This window comes from Calidris pugnax, unplaced genomic scaffold (genome assembly GCF_001431845.1).
Source record: "Calidris pugnax isolate Ruff unplaced genomic scaffold, ASM143184v1 scaffold27, whole genome shotgun sequence".
NCBI lineage: Eukaryota > Metazoa > Chordata > Aves > Charadriiformes > Scolopacidae > Calidris > Calidris pugnax.
The window spans coordinates 8,806,179-8,823,359 of NW_015090893.1; the positions used below are offsets into that span (position 1 = coordinate 8,806,179).

General features: G+C 44.5%; 1 protein-coding gene across 5 annotated transcripts in view; it reads left to right on the top strand.

The window, feature by feature from the left end:
* Window positions 1-17,181, top strand: part of SFXN1 (sideroflexin 1) — a 41,153-nt gene that overhangs the window by 247 nt on the left and 23,725 nt on the right. For 4 of the 5 annotated variants that reach the window (XR_001412683.1, XM_014947904.1, XM_014947902.1 and 1 more), the window contains exons 1-2: window positions 11,687-11,836; window positions 12,440-12,541. The gene's annotated coding sequence lies outside the window, so the exon portion shown is untranslated. Of the gene's footprint in view, window positions 1-11,686; window positions 11,837-12,439; window positions 12,542-17,181 lie in introns of those variants that run through there. The other variant, XM_014947903.1, reaches the window with a different exon arrangement.

Below are 17,181 nucleotides of genomic sequence, written 5' to 3' on the forward strand. Positions count from 1 at the left end.
TTAAAGCCTGGGTTCCTAAGGCAGGCGAAGGGCATCGTTATCTCTGCGCGTAGGCAGGGGGGGAGCCCCAAAGGCCCGGTTCCCAGGGGTGCGGGGCTGCCCGGGGACCCGCATCCCGACTGACTTGTTCGCCACCAGGCGAGGGGACAGCAGAGGAACAACTTCGGACCCGCCGGAGCCCCGGAGCGGGCACCCCCGCACGGCAGATGCCGTTTTTCGGGCAGCTGGATTCGCGGGTGCAGAGAAAACAGTTCAATGAACTGCCGTCCTTGCGCCCAAAAAACCCCTGTCCCTCTCCTCGAACCGTAATTTTCTCCTTTGCAAAAATCCTTCAAGTTCGGCAGTAAGCACCAAAAACAGAGCGGTTACATCTCAGACCCCTTCTTTCTGCAAAAGGGATTTTTCTTTCTTACCTTACCCACCACAGGCAATGAAAGAAAGTGAACATGCTGAGGTGCAAGTTGCTACCTTTGTGTAGGCATCTTACTCAAGGGAAAAAAAAAATCAGAAAATTAAGATAAAAAAACATCACAGGGAGGTTAAAAACCTCCTAGAAGAACAAAAGCTCGCTAAGTTGTCAAGATAAATTTTGGAGAGTTCAGCATTAGCGAAGTTGCTTTTGTGTGATCTATAATATTTTTCATAATGTCAGTTAAAGCAGATACAGTGCTATACTAACCTTGACTAGATAACTAAAACACTTGTTTTCCTTTCCTCCTCTCTCTCTCTTTTTTTTTAACTGCTTCTCAGCAAGTTTTCATTCCTCTCTTCTTATTATCCTGTCCTGTAATCATCATTCATCCCTAGAGGAGGGTGAAAATAGACAAGAAAATGAATCCTGTGCTGTTTGGTAATAGAGATCTCTAATGAGACTCATTGTGAGCTTTCTTTTTCTATTTTCAAGATTTTTGTCTTTTTTCTCCTGTTCTTAAAGCACAGTTTACTGCGTGATACTTACCTTCTGAAATGTATCACGCTCCAGCCTTTCAGTAGAAACCCCAGGCTGAGGGAAACATTACCCACATAAGTTACTGAGCATATTTGACTTTATTTGCAACAATTTCTAGGGTGTCCTCCAGAATGGCTTTCTACCACAGCCATCCTGGGTTATTCCAGGAGAAATCACAACTCCAGAGTACACAGACAGCGCAATCTTCGAGGTGTACTGGAGAGAAACGCTGAGGTACAAGTTGCAGAGAAGAGAGCAGTCTGCTCTCAATCATCTGCTTATCAGCTCATCGAGTGAACTCTTGTTTTCTGTTCATTTTTGCTAGGGGGTAGCCTTTTCTGGGGAAGAGGCTGAACTCAACATTGGAAGACCCTAATGCGGCTCATATGGGTGAGGGTTTAAAACTTTCATTTGAATCTGATGTAAAAAAAATGCCTTTTATCTTCCTGCTCACAGCAGCCTTTAAGAATCTCCCGGCCATTACTTGTTTGGCAATTCAGTGTCTATTTATGAAGTCAGAGCCTCTCTCCTGTCTTGTGTCTAAGTTTGTGGGATCAGCTCAGGGATGACAAGGTCTGGCTCAGCCAAGACCCTGCTGGTGGAGCAGAGCCCCTTCAACAGCTACGCAGGTTTCCAACACCAGCATTTCAAGCAGGGCACCCTGCTGTACTCATTTGTCACTTCAGCTGATTTGTAAGCTTTTAAAAATTTCATGACTTAATAGTCATACCAAGGTGAGGAACAAAAGTGAAATCCATTAAACCCCTATTATTTAGGTAAATTTAGCGGTGGGATTAGGCAGATGATTGACACGACTCGGGGAGCTAGTTATGCAAAGTTTAGGGTGAATTTTCCTTTTGCTGCTCTCCGGCTATCCTGCCTCCAGCCAGCACAAGAAGAATCAGGTCTCATCCAGGTTGGGACTTGCCTAAGACTGCCAGCAACAGGACAGCCGTGCAGATGTTTCTTGGAGATTCAGAAACAAGCACAGACCTCGTTTAGTTCTCCCTGGGTACCCACATAAAACAACTCTTTAATTTTATTTAATGCTTTTCAATCACTCCTGACTGATGCTGGAATCAAAGCAATGCTCAGCAAAGGAAAGCTTTTGTCTCCCTATTACCACCCTGCGAGGCACCTGCTCCTCCCAGGAGGCTCTGATTGGAGAAAGTCCTGTTTGGTCCATATGAAGATTTAAAAATATAAATACTAAGTAGCACCTTGATCCAAATGATCTTCATCCAAACAGTAATTAGCTACTGGAAGATCAAATCAGAGTTGAACAAGGTCCAGATCTTCCATTCAAAGATAAACATGTTTTAATCTACAGAATAGCACACATACTGGAGCTGGGGAATGGCAGCTTAATTTACAAAATAATATTACAATACATGGATACAAATTGTACTCACGTCACTCTCAGGATGACTTTTTGAGTCTGTATGCATGGGATTTATTAAACATGAAATCAGCTGAGGCATGTTAGCAGAAATAATGTCTAAAAGAGCTGTCAGGTTGCTAAATAACTGGTTATACTAATAAGCCAAGATAACTTTAGCCTCAATTTAACCTTCTCAGAAAAATCAAGGGTTCCTGGAAATTGAACAACAGCTATGAACTCTCTTAAAGACCAGTGAAGCACACTGGTTAAATTGATATTATCATGTAGGGCATTCCACAGGGAAAACCACAGCAGTGAGCAGTACAAAAAAGCACAGAGCAAAGAGTAGCAGCAGAAAAAACTATTACATTGCTGCTAAAAAAAAAAAAATTTTCTCCAAGGATCTCAAGCTCATTCTTGAATGATAAAGATCCACCAGCAGGGAGACAGGATCAGTGAGAGAAATGATTTCTAGTCCTCAAACACTGACGACAAGAGGCCTAAATGTTCAGTATTGAGTGTGGGCGCTTTTTTTTTTTTGACTGTAGATTAAAGGCCTGTCCATCTGCAGCGGGACCTTAAAGTCTGGGGGATTCAGTAGGACTGATCTCAGAAAGCACATTTCTGTGCACAATTTCCAATGGCAACCATTGCACAAAGCATCCCTGGGCATCAGGTCACTCGTGAAGTGCATGCAAAAGTCTGGGCACTGTCAGGGAAAAGGAAAATTAAAAAACCCCAAACGGAAACACCATTTATGAAAGCTTTAATTTAAATTAATTTTTCAAGGCAGCTAATTCAGGCAGCAGTAAATCTGAACACAGAAGGTAAGGCAAGAGGGTATAAATGGGAAGGATTTGGTGGGCAGCACTACTGGTTTCCGGGGTCTGAAGCTCCTGCACTGGCTGCGGGGCGCTCACCAGGCAGGACCAGCCACTGATGCTCCTCTGGTATCTCCCCTCCCAAGGGATTGATGCTCGACTGTGGGAGCACAGCCCCGGTCCCAGCTGAGTGGAGGGAGCCTCCAGAAAGGGTTTCTGCTCTGCAGCAGACTGGCAAAAAGCAGCCTCGTGTCTGCAGGGCTCCACTCACACAAGCTTGAGGAGTGGTGGAAACCATCACCTGGCTGTTTGTAAAGGGAAAGGTGGGGTGTTCCTTCTCGTCCCCCTCCTGCTCAGAGCCCGTTCAGGCTCTGTCCCTTTTCCTTCCCTCACCAGTAACGCCTCACTACATTTGAAGTACAAACCCAGAGCAAAGCTGCCTGGTTTCAGCTGTAACCCCCCAGATTTTACAACAAAATAGCTCTTTTTGGCAAGAAGCGGAAGACAGGAAAGAAAGAGAAATAGCGAACCTGTAGCTGGGGATCCGAGCAGAAGCTGTCAGCTAAACAGCTCCTGCCACACAGGAGCCATGGGTAATTCAAGCTTGGTAGGATGCTGCCAATAACTGTGTTATTTAATCAGCAGAGTTTATGCAGTGACTTTTTATGGGTTTTTTCCAGTTCCACCCATTCACTCCCACAGGTCCAGAGGTGGAAAAGTTTTCCACCATGAACACTTGGAGTGACCCTTCCCCTCACAGCTCAAACCGCTCCATCAACCCAAAAGCCGTTAATGGATCTTAAATCACCCTAGAAGATCTCTCACGTAGGGAAGCCTAAAATTTCTCCCCTCTCTTTCTGGGATTTCCATCTGCTGCAGATACGGGGTGGGAGGGGGATTACTGCCCTGCCAACACTTCCCTCCAGAGTGGGTAGGGAGCCAAACTGCAGAGGATAATGAGAATAAATTATAGCTGAGAGGAGAGCTCTAAGGAGAGAAAAACGCTTCCCCTGACTGCCTCGTCCCGGTGGCACGGCAGAACAGTGCCAGGAAATCCACAGCAAATCAACAAGACCCCTTCTTTAAGACCCAAACGAAACCAACAAATACAAAATATCTCAAAATTTCTGATCATTTCACCGACAAATGTAGACACTTGAGGTACTGCTGAATTTTATACTCTAATCCATGCATATAAAAACCCTGCACAGCTGATTGCTGAGGACTTAGTATATGAAATAGCACATAAACTAGCATATCAACATACAAATACAGACTGGGACGTTGTCTCCCAATTTATGCTTCATTTGCATACGCATAAATTTTTTTAATACTGTACAGCTTGCATTTTTGCTCTCACCCCATGCTGGACAGGCATTTTAGGCCCTCAGAAAAATTGAAATTGACTATATGGATCAAAAGGAAAGTCACAGAAAAAATGACAGCTCTTCATTGTTAAAGATGGCTTTGACATATTAATTAGTATCTCAGAAATGAAATAAAGCCAGTGATACAGCATGATTCATTAGAATGAAATTAATTTGAGAAATAATTAATTCTGAGTGGATGGATAGAAAGAATACAAATAGATATATTAGCAGCAAAACTCTTCACAGATGAGTGCTACAGTGAGTTCTAGCAACAGGGGATGAGACTGCAGATAATGCGATTTTCTTAGCAGATGGCTTGGTAGGTGGCACTCTCGCCTCCCAAACTGGTGTTAAAGATTTACTCCTGAGCTGCGTGCCAGCAGAAAATGGATCCTTCCCCATATTCCAGCCCAGTCTCCAACTGATGGGTAGAGAAGAACTGTTTAACATATACCAGCAGATTTTTGTGGCTTTCTGGTGCAGAACGTGTGATGATGAAGAGTGTCCCAGGCATTTACCAGGAGCCCGTTGCCTCTAAAGGCTAAATGATGATGATGAAGAGTGTCCTAGGCACTTACCAGGAGCCCGTTGCCTCTAAAGGCTAATGGAGCAAGCAAGCAATAGTTTGCACTACAGTTGATTATTTTTAAGTCCACATTATTGCACATCCAGTATGGCCAAGCTCCTCAACCCTCTCTTGGGCAGGCTAAAAATCCTTGAACTAAAGATAATTAAAATGGTACTTACCACAAAAATAGAAGCTGATGGTGCACAGAGCTTGCTGGTAGTGAAGATCAACAGCAGCATTTCACACCTGCACCACAGGAGCAGGCAGCTCTGCCAGGGACACCCAGACAGGGGTCTCTGCAAGGGGGACAGCCCTGCGGTATCCACTCAGGAGCCCAGCAGGTCCAGCTATGGTAGGCAGGGTCAACCAGCAGTCCAACAATGACCAGACCACTCCAAATGTCCCAGTCCTGGAGCTTTGCTGTCTCCAGAAGCATTTTCCCCTCTGGACAACCCTGCTGCCATTGAGGTGTTGCAGCTGTATCAACCCAGAGTCTCACCTTCAAGTTCTGGGATTAAATTGTTCTTGGAGGCAAGATGATGGCTGTCCAAATCCTTACCACATCAGACTCTGGACTCAATGGCAGTGAGAAATGTTCCACCAAGTTAGATAAAGCATTAGAATGATATTCCAAACGAGAATCCACACCAAGATCTAAACTTAGGGCTGCTTCACTCCTCCTGCCATAACTTTTGGTTAACTTGTGTTTTTTTGAAAAACCCAGAGATCTAACTGGATTACCCCAAACTATGATATAATCCCAAATCCACTTTCACCCTAGATCCTCTGGATCCGTTTTCCTCTTCCAGGCTCCATGCCTGTCCCACCACATTAGGCAAGGCTGTTTCGTCCCAGCAACATAAGCAACATCTCACTCTTTACATCCTGCCTCGATGCCCTTGGCTTATCCCTGCCCTGTGCTGCGAAGAGTTGCTGCTGTGACAGTCTCTAACAGACAGTACTTTCCCAGGCTGGAAATGTTCCCTGAGTTTCATCATCCATTTCATCATCTCAAGGTCAGGGGCCTTCAAAATAAGCAAGTTCCCCCGGCTCCCTTCCCGGAATGCTCATCTGCCCAGGGCTGGGCTTAGTTCACATCAGGGCTCAGCTCCACCAACACAGGCATTCAGACTGGTCCTCTCCATTTAGGGATGTCTTCTAGGTACAAGTTACATTTAGGGAAGGACATGGACTCTGATCCTACCTACTTTCTGGTTTCACTTTTTCCCCTACTCTTTACAGTGGTTGATTTTCTCCTGTGCTTTTCTCGGCGTTACTTCCTAAGAACTTCCCCCAGGTGTTTAGGAACTACAGGCTGTACAGCTCAGCCAGGGTTTTTCCATTGCTTTCTTGCATTTTTCTACATCCTTTTAGGAATTTTACATGCTTTTCTAGGATTCTCTTAGTGATGTCTGGGAATGTCCTCACTAGGTTTCCAGGAATTTCCACCCAGCTTTCACGGAATTTCATATTGCTTTCTAATAAACCTTCCCATTACTTTCCAATAAATTTTTTCACCTTACTAGGAATTTACATTTGCTTTCTAGGAATTTCCAACTGCTTTCAATAAATCCCTAATGCTTTTCTATAAATTTCCCTGATCCTTCTAGTAATTGTGCCCTATTTATAGGAATTCCCTTCTGCTTTCCAGCAGTTCCCTTCTGCTCTTCAGGAATTTTCCACAGCTTTCTAGACGCTGTGCATTTCTTTCTAGGATTCCTCCATTGCTTTATAGCAATTCCTTCTTACATCATAAGAAATTCCTTCCAGCTTTCTAGGAATCTGTTTCCAGGTTTCTCGGAATTCACATTCTGCTTTTCTAGACTCTCCCTACAGCTTTCTAGGAATCTGATTCTGCTTTCTAAGAATTGCCCATCATTTTCCAGGAGTTCCCTGTAGTTTTCTAAGAATTTTCCATGGCTTTCTAGACATTTTTCCATACCATTCTAGGAATTTTCCTGTGGCTATGAATCTCTCATTGTTCCCTGGGCATTTCTATCAGCTTTCCAGGTGTATCTATCATGCTGTGGCATGGTGTCAAGCGTTGTTCCATGCTGTTCATGCTGTTGCACGACTCAAAGGGAAAGATTCAAGAGGTGATATCTGGTCCCTAGAGGATGATGAAAAAACTTTGCCAGGCCTGAATGAAGCAGCTCTGAGATCCTGTGGCTGTTCCCTGGGGCCTATGGGATGATGCTCCACACCCCTTCCTCTTGCCCCACACTACATCCATAGCTGTGGATTGCCATCCCAGATCAGCCTGTCTCGTCAAGTGTCTTGTTGCCGACAGCAATTGGCACAGATGCTTCACAGCACGAACAATCCCACAAGAGACATTTATAAAATAGCCACATCATAGAGGAAATGGCTTCCTAATCCCCTTGAAAGGCTGGTTTATCCTTTAAATGCAGCTTTATGTCCTTTCTAAATGCAGATTGGCTTTTCATGTTCATTCCCTTCCAGTCTTATCTGATATAACTATGCATGTTTTCATCTAGATAAATAGGAAAATTGGGTATACATCAATTTAGCTTGGCACAGTATAGCGTGAGTAACCCAAAATTGGGTTCAAATATTGCAGATGGAGCCAAAAGCTTTAATTGATTTAAGTAATATTCATCAGTTTATATAAGGGTTTCATTACAATTTATATTGCCAAAAGCTGTAGTGTTACTTGTCCATTTGACAAAATTTCCTTAGATAATAGTTTATTCATTATCAGCAGAGACTGGGAAAACAGAGTGGTGGGGTTTGATTTACTGACACGAATTCGCAGAAGTCCCTAGCTCATTGACAGAAATAATCTTTGAACTTACGAGACTGCACTGATATCCCTTCCAGTCTGGGGTTTGGATTTTCTACATGAAATTAATGCAGAGTAAGTCAGTAGACCATAGGAAATGCTGTATATACATGGTCCACCTCGTCCGGTATTCTGCTCCCCATAGCGAAACCCAGCACGAAGCCTTCCCAGGCACCTCCCGTCAAGTGAGTGCTAATGAGTAGTTCCCAGAAACGTTGCTGGTTTCTTCTGGCAAACCCCTGATAACAGCCAGCTTGGTGCCAAGGCCAGTTCCTAACACCATCTTCCAGAGCCAGCAGCTGAATGCACCCCAGTTCCTTGCACTGCACCTTCAGGGCCGTCACCACACATCATTTCCTACCTGCTCTACAACTACTTTTTTTTTTTTCACAGAGCAGAAAAGTCTTGACACATGCTGTGCTTGCCTTTACTCTCTTTGACTGCACTGCTTTTGATCCAGGGTTGCAGAAAACTTGGTCCTGCAGTGCCACTTACTGGACATTTATGTTAATAAATGCAACCTGCAGCAGCTCTTCGTTTCCCTCAGTTGATTCCCAGTGCCAATTTGAAATGGTAAAACAACGTAAAAAGCATTCATGTCCAATGTAAATATTATGAATACAGGAAAGCTTGAGGAAAGCAAATACAGTAAAGCTCATTTCTTAGATGAGGCACTAATTGTAAAGGAACAGAAATCCTCCTTTTCTGGTGAGCGCAGAGAAGACTTTGCTTTCAGGTGAAAACGTGCAGGTGGTTAACTTCATCCCTAGTTCAACATATGCAGAGGACTGAATGTACATCTGGAGGTTTGCAGGAGTCCTCTTCATGTATTCCTTGGGAAATAAGGCGACTGAAAGGAATGCTTCAACAGGAGCTAAGGTAGGGATTGTTTGATTAATCCAGTCATAGTCTCTAGGAACATGCTTTCTGTATGTACCGTTAGCATTTGCACTGTAATTTAATCAGCAAGATGTGACACTCTGCATGAAACTGTAAGAAAATACATGCTTGAGCTTGAGACACTGACCAAGTTAAGTTACATTTTGGCAAGGGACTGTCTGAGGGGGGGACCAGGACCTTTCAAGAACAAATCCACAATATCCAGCTGCAGATCAATATGCTCAAACCACATTCTGGGGTCTGTCTGGATCTGGGAGCTGGCAGATCTTCCTGGATTCTGCATTTTTTGATGCAGATGAAAACATTTTATTGTGAAAGTTAGTGCAGATGAAGAAACACATGTAGCCAGAGATTAGATATTCCTTGTGAATAGCATATTCACCCATTTGCCTTCCAGTTTTGTGGCTCATGAGCAATTGCTGTTGGTTGGTCAGAGCCATCTCAAGACTTTTCAGGATTCATGGCAAAAAATCAGATTTGTTTCCCAGCAATGGGAGAAATGACCGCTCTAGTGAAAGAGAAGTTACGTAGCTGTTCAAAACCATCTGCGCTGTAGAGCGAATGATTAACTTGAGGAATTAATGTAGCTTTCCACGTAGCAACTCAGAGAAAGAATTTAGGTATTAATCTATTTACATTAAAGAGTCTGCAAGTCAAGTTTCTACTGTGATGTGCAGCAAATACGACATGTCATTTTAAAGCAGATTAACAAGCTAGTATCTTTGGCATATAAGAAAATTATTAAAGGCAGAAGACATCAGTCCTCGAAATGTAAACCATATACCACAGTACCCACCAACAATGAATTTATTTCTATGCATGACATCCAGCTGTCTCCGAATTCTGAATGAGGTCTCTTCCCTACTCACTCATTGCAATGTATTTAGCAACACGTTTGAGGGCCGGATACCATTAAAGATGTATTCAGTGCTGGATCTGTCAGTGGTCATGGAGACTGGGATCTGCCCGACAAGATTAAAAAGAACTAAAGACGCTAGCAGTAAAGTAGATAAATTGTGAACCAATTTTGTTGTGCAAGAAAAGTGCAGTACAAGGGTATCAGTGCCAGTTTTTACTCTTTCGTGATAGAATCCCACCTGATATATTTGCACCCCCAACTGTCATGTATATATCTGTGACATATATCTGTGCGACCAAAGCTATGGAGCCACAGGGGAAACATACAAATGGACATCTGAGATGGAATGTGTCTGTGTAAGAATGAAAGTTGAATCTTAACTTTTCATTGAAAATCATAAACTCAGTAGGCTAGTTAAAAGCTGAAAACAGACTCCAACCTACACAGTTATGTTTTTATTTCAAAAAAAAATCAAATTTTTCACAGAAGTTGAGTTTTAACAGCAAAGATTTCACCAGTAAGTATATCTCCACAAGGATTTAATACCTGGGGAGCGTTCTGGCTTTTTAATGTAAAATTCCCATTTAGCATCCTGCAACGAGCAGTGACAGGGAGGTCCAATCTTTCCAGCCCTGTACTCAGAGTGTGTCAGAGTAGGATTGTTCTCCATGCCCAGCCTCCACCCCTTCGGGAATGAGACCTGTGGACAGAGCAGCATTGTTACCCAGGGAATTTTAATACAAGACCTCGGAGGAGCTGAGCTGGATTACAGACGGGTAAGCTAGCCCTGGTTGCAGGATGTACATGGGATGCAGCACAGCTGTGTCTGAACATGTTTGTCCGTGTTCCCACAAGACTCAGCATCAGTTACAGGGTAAGACCAGCTCGTGTGTTGCTGACTTATGGCACTATCAGAACTAAACATTAATGTGCCAATTCTTGAAACGAGCAGTAGGAATCTAGTCTGTGTGTCTGTCACCATGTTCATCAGGCAGCTGGACTGGGGAAAGAAGGAATTGAGTATCCCTGCTAACCCCATACTAGAACTACTAGTTCTCCCTGTACTCAGCATTGGTGAGGCCCCACCTTGAGTACTGTGTCCAGTTTTGGGCCCCTTACCATAAAAAAAGACATTAAGGTGCTGCAGCGGGTCCAGAGAAGGGCAACAAAGCTGGTGAGGGGTCTGGAGCACAAGTCTTATGAGGAGAGGCTGAGGGAGCTGGGGGCATTCAGCCTGGAGAAAAGGAGGCTCAGTAGAGACCTTATCGCTCTCTACAACTCCCCGAAAGGAGGGTGTAGGGAGGTGGGGGTCGGTCTCTTCTCCCAAGTCACAGGCAACGGGACCAGAGGAAACAGCCTCAAGTTGCACCAGGGGAGGTTTGGGTTGGATATTCAGGTTGGATATTAGGAAAAGTGTTTACACTGAAAGGGTTATCAAGTGTTGGAATGGGCTGCGCAGGGAAGTGGTTGAGTCACGATCCCTGGAGGTGTTCAAAAGACGGGTTGACATGGTGCTGGGGGACATGGTTTAGTGATGTTGGGTTTTTTTGTCAGAGTTAGCTTGATGGTTGGACTAGATGATCTTGAACCTGCCAACCTGGATGGTTCTATGATTCTATGATTCTACCCTTCTATATGAGTGTAACTGAGTATCCTGACCGTTTTATTGACTCTCAAATGATCGCACATCTAATCTCAAACTGAGAAGCTATTGGATGCTATGAAATGTGGATTGACTGCAACTACAAAAGGGGAAGAAACGCTCCGAGCTCCTCAGCCTTCCAACGAAATCAAGGATCCGTCTTTTCTTTGACATTTGTTTTTGGCCAGTTGGTTTTTTCCGCCACACGCGTGAAAGCGGGAGAGGGGACAGAAACCCGCCCTGCCTGCCCCGGCTGCCTTTGGCCACCGGCTCCGTGGCTCCTGTCGCCACCCTCCCTCCGCTGGCCCATGAGCCGGCCCTCCCCAACCCCACAAAGGGGCGGCCCAGCGGCATAGGCGGTCCCGACCCGGCTCCAGCGGCACCGCCGCTCCCGGCCCGGCCCTGCCCGGCCCCGTCGGGGCGGAGCGAAGCGGAGCGGGGCGGCCCGACCGCCTTCCCCGGCCCCTCGCCCGCGGCGCCCAACGAGCCTCTTCCGGGCGGCGGGGCCAGGGGCGGCGCGGAGCCGGCAGCGCGGCGGCCGCGGTGAGTAGCGGGGCTCCACAGGGGCCCAGCACCATCTGCCACCCCGGTCCCTTCCCCAGGGGCCCAGCCCCGCCTGTCACCCCAAACCCTCCACAGGGGCCCAGACCGGTCTGTCACCTCTGTTACCCCTGCAGAGGCCCAGCCCCGTGTGTCACCCCATCCCCTCCACAGGGGCCCAGCCCCGTGTGTCACCCCATCCCCTCCACAGGGGCCCAGCCCCATGTGTCACCCCATCTCCTCCACAGGGGTCCAGCCTCGTGTGTCACCCTTGTCCCCTCCACAGGGGTCCAGCCCTGTGTATCCCCCCTATTCCCTCCATAAGCCCCCAGACTCATGTGTCACCCCATCTTCTCCACAGGGGCCCAGCCCCGTGTCACCCCATCCCCTCAGTGGGAGCAGAGCTGATGTCCCAACATGTCCCCCCCACCTCTCCCGGGGAGGTGCTGCCTGGCACTGGCAATGCCATACAGCTGGCAGGGGGCTGCCACCACCCTCCCCTCCTGCTTCCCGAAATCAGCCATCGCAGCTCCCTGCTTCCCCACCCACTCCCAAAATGTCCGCCTGGCCACCACTTGTCCCCTGAGCATGGGCTGTCTGTTGCAGGGTGGTGTGTGGCAGCGGTGCAGATCCCAGGCCTGTGAGAAACAAGCCTCCCTGCTGGGGCATCGCCTTTTCCAGGAGAGGAACACGCCAAATAACTTGGAGGTCAGACACCTGGTAGCCAAAGGCGGGGATTTTAATTATGAGTATTGATTATATTTTTTCATTTATTGAATTATAGATAATTTATTATCATTATAATGGGTATTGGGAGGTGGGGGAAGTGAAGACTGGCATTGTACCAATTTGTAATTAAAAAATGACCTGTCAGAAAAAGATACATGAAATAGTGAAAAACCACAGAAGAGCACCATTAATATGCTTGGATAGAGCCAGAAAATCCTACTTCGGTTCATGTAGGGGTAAAAAATAAGTAGTAGAGACAAGTTTGCAGCAGTCAGGACTGAGATAAAATAGGAGCTTGCACTAACCCTTTTTAGCAAAGAAGCATTACTTTTCTTAATGAAGAAGCAAGGTGAACGTGTGACGTGTCTCTGCAATACACCTCCTGCAAACAGAAGAGGTGGGAAATCAAAAGCTGACACTGCTGAGCTGGCTGCAGCAACCTCTGACACCTGGAGGGAGCTTAAATGCAGAATGATGAAATCTCTCGTCAAGTTACACGCCAAAGATGGCTGCTGTTTTGAGGAGAGAGCCCCAGCAGCAGGCTCTATCCATTTAACACAGACTGCTGCTTTTGTTGCTAGGCTACAAGCCGGACGTACATTTATAAGCAAAAAAAAAAGTATCTTGTAGTGTTGCTATGATTTGCCTTTTCCAGACTTCAACTTGGTTTTATGATTGCAGTAGGAAAAATCATAGAGCAGACAAAGATTTTTTTTATTTTTTTTCCTTGTGAAATAATAGATAGATAGATAATAGATAGTTACTGCTAGAAGCTGCTTTGGGGAAGGAAAATTTGGCAAGTGGCTTTGTTAACATTTGGTGTAAGCACGTTGCATCATACTCCTCCCAGTCATCAGCTCTGCTCCCTCTTTCAAACTGTGTAGCAAAGGTAGTGCAAATAGAGGAATCCCATTGCTTAACAACCCCTATAAGTCTGATATGTGCTCTTTTGCCATCACACAAAAATGCTTTCTTCCCCTAGAAATCTATTAGTGGTTCTCATTTGAATTAATTAGACTGCCATGATTGACATCCCTGGAGAATGCATTGTGTTCTTTTCTTTGCCAGGGCAATTAAAGATGGGTAGCAGCTTGGTTTGCATTTCTGTTGATGTTTTGCCAATGTGTATTAGTTTTAAAGTAGCATAGGTCACCTTTTACTAACCAGAAGGTACTTTATTTCCTGTCTGTTTTCCTCAGCCAACACAGCAGCTGTTGTGGTGGGCTTTGCTCCTGGAAAAGGAAAATCTGAGTTTGTTCAGGCACAGGAGCCCCCAAAAGGGGTAATGTGTTATTTGAGAAATGAAGAGGCCTAATGGGATCCCTAAATATTTCTCTATGAAAGTGACATGGGAAATGCTTCAAAAGAACTTACCTGTGCAAAAACAAACAAGTGGCCACGGGCACTTTGGTTTATAAACATGTCAGAGGAAGAAAAGAAGCTGTTCCTCTACCCATTTTATAGCAGGAGATACTTCCCTCAACCTAAAGATTTTCTAATCCACATCTCTCATTTCCCAGAGCAGGACATTGACAGCTGGACACCAGGGGACTGCTTTGAAGAATGGAAATCTAGGGATCTAAGTGTATCAAACCTTTTTTTTTTTCTCTCTCTCTCAGTGAATCTGCACATGAAATGTTTTCAGCAGCACTTGGCTCTAACTTTTGAACTTTTTCTATTCTTTAGGATTCTGGTAAGAACGAGGTCCTGCTGTTATCTTTTATTTTTACTGGATTTTCAGGGAAAAGCCTGACTCTCATTTTTCAAAAAAGGAACTCTTAGTTGCCTCTAGGAGATTTTGTGAACCATGATCTGACCTGAGTGCCTTTACATCCCCTGGAGTTCAGGGTCTAAGTCCTGGTAAAGGACACTATGGCAGTCACACCTTTCTTTCAGCATTTGTGTTGGCTCTTTTATTCACTCGCCCTCCCGTGTGCAGGCTGGTTTGAATTCTCTCTTAAGCTCGAGCACCCAGCATGTCCCATGCTTTCTGACAGAGGATTGCAGGTTGCAGTTTGGGAGTTGGGCAGCAAGAAGTGAAATGTTGCAATGTTTGTTATGACAATTATGGCTGCACTGCTTTTGGACGCAGACTTCTCTTTCGACTTCTCCCTCCCCCAGTTCAGTTTTTGCTGACTTTCTGAAATTGCATGTAAGAGAGGTGAAAGGCCACTCTCATTAATAGAGTCCACTTCTGTAGGGGAAGGTGCAGGAGGCTATTAATGTGGACTCCAGCCCCCATAAAAACAAAAAAAAAACCAGAAAAAATTCTGTATAGAGAGTGGAGCAGAACCCTCTCTGGTACCAGACCAAGGGCATTTGCGGCAGGATTTTCACTCAAGAGAATCTGTTGAGGAAAGGCCGCTTCTGGGGTAGCTCTCAGGCAAGTCTCTCTCCTAAATGTTCTCTCTGACAATATGGCACTCCTGCCAACCTAAGATGTCCCTATCTCTTGAAGAATGATTATTTTGCCATTAGGGATACTTCTTGATTCAAAATAGTGAATATAGCTTTAAAAATGTGTATTCAGATCAGATATAGAGAATTGGGTTCACAGTTACGCCATTAATAAATTTCTATCACTCTATTCCCAATTTTAGCTTAGATACTCGAAAAATCACATACCTGACAAAGTTTCTTAACTGCGGAGTGGATTCTTTTTTTTAAGACTTGAGTTAAAATACAAGGTGTCAGTAGCATAAGAAAATAGAGGTGGTTCCAAGGAAGATGGCAAAGCTGCTTTTCATCATTCGGGCACTGCTGCATGACTTTAACTTGCCCAGAATTTCCCACATCATGTGCACCCACCTGGGTTATTCAGTCATGCAACAAGTTTTAAAATAAATGATCGAATGTCTGGGTTGTTCAAAATTGAGTGGTTTGTCACTGTCTGAAATGAACAAAATAGTCATTGCTACTCTTTTGGCTATTGCTTTGGTTTGAAATGTGTTTCTATGACCTTCAATGGGATGTTTAAAATGTGAACTTTGCAAAGGAACGGTGGAAAGTTGAACTCCTGACAACTCCTGAATCTGCATTTTGTAGAATTGCTGAAACTGCTGTTGTTAACCTTTAAACAAGGTTTAAAGTCTTCTGCCATCGCTGGTTCTTTGGCAAATGTAAGCGTAGCCTTTGTACTAAAACTGTTGATCAGACTTTGTGCTGGGTTTTACATAATTTTTTTTAAGAGAGGCCACTCTCACTTACTCTTAAGCCCCCTTTTTCCCTCCAGTTAATGTTAGTATTAAACATTAGACCATGAACTGGCAGATGATTCCACTGATCAGAGAGGGCAAGAAATTTGAGTGTGCTTGATGCTGGGGCTTCTGGCTCAGTTAATGTCATTTTCTGATTGAAAGTATGAGCTGAAAAAGGTAGTCCAAGAATTATTGATTTAAAATAAAGATTTTTTGTAGACTGTTATTAAAAATACGGAGTTGAGAGATTCTCTTCAGTTAATCAAAGAGCTTAGTTTTAGCCATCAGTGAGTTACACTGTGCTTTCTAGTTTGTTTTTATTTTCTGGTTGCTGGGGCTGGGAGAGCGTTGGGGAGAGAGACGAGGAGGGAGCAGCAAGGAGGTTTGGAGAGAGTGCTAGAGGAGAGGCTGGTGGTGAAATTTGCTCTAAAGCACTTGGGAAGTGCAATCTCACACAGCAGTGTCCTCTCTGATCTGCCATCTGTATCACCACATCTAATTGCCTCCGGTCTACAGAACCAGGTCTTCAGCTCAACTTTTGGTGCCAAGCACATGGCCATTTCTTTAGCTTGACAGTCGTATGTTTATGGAAAACTTTATGAACACAGGATCACAGTTGTGATTCTGAAAATAGGCCTTGGTACATTGGAAGAGTTGCAGTGTGAAACACATGCAACTAAACTGAGCCAAAAAATGTTCCTGGTCATGGGAATGTAGTCCCCTGTATTGTTAACTTGCTGGAGCGCAGCGCAGAGCGGTTTTGCCCAGGACAGCAGATGCTCACCCAGACAATCTGGCAGCACAAGGGAGGATTTAGCTGCCATGCTCTGTTGGGCAGTTTGGATACAGCTGCCCTAGTTTGGAAACTGAAAGGGTTTAATAATATGAATGTGATAGAGAGCACAGTCCACCTTTTATTACAGGTTTAACTTACTAGTGTGGACTTTTACCAGCTTCAGAGTTTGCACGTACAAGTGGTTCTACTAAATACTTTTCTAATTAATCTGTTGTTTAAAACACAGAAAAAATTTATTATTTCCTTCCTTACTGCATATTTTCCATGATAGATGTTAACTCTTTGCATTATAATGTTGTCTTTTAACCTTTCCAGTACTGCTGATCCTCCTTTGTGAACATGTCCTCGAAATGACATTTCAATATGGATTATTACAGTAACTTATGGGTTTGTAAAATTAATGTCATTTCCCAAATCCTCTGTTAATGGAGTTGTTTGAAGGAAGAGGTTTGTTTCAAGATCAGATTGAGTAATTTTGCTGCTTACCTTTCCACCTTAAAATTTAAGGTGCTGTTAATTCAAAGTTTTGTCCTATTTCACAGGTGGTCTCCCCTTTGTTGGTACTTATTGAATAGCAACAGGTGTGGGAACAATAAGTTCAGATGCTTATATATAGGCCCTTAAGT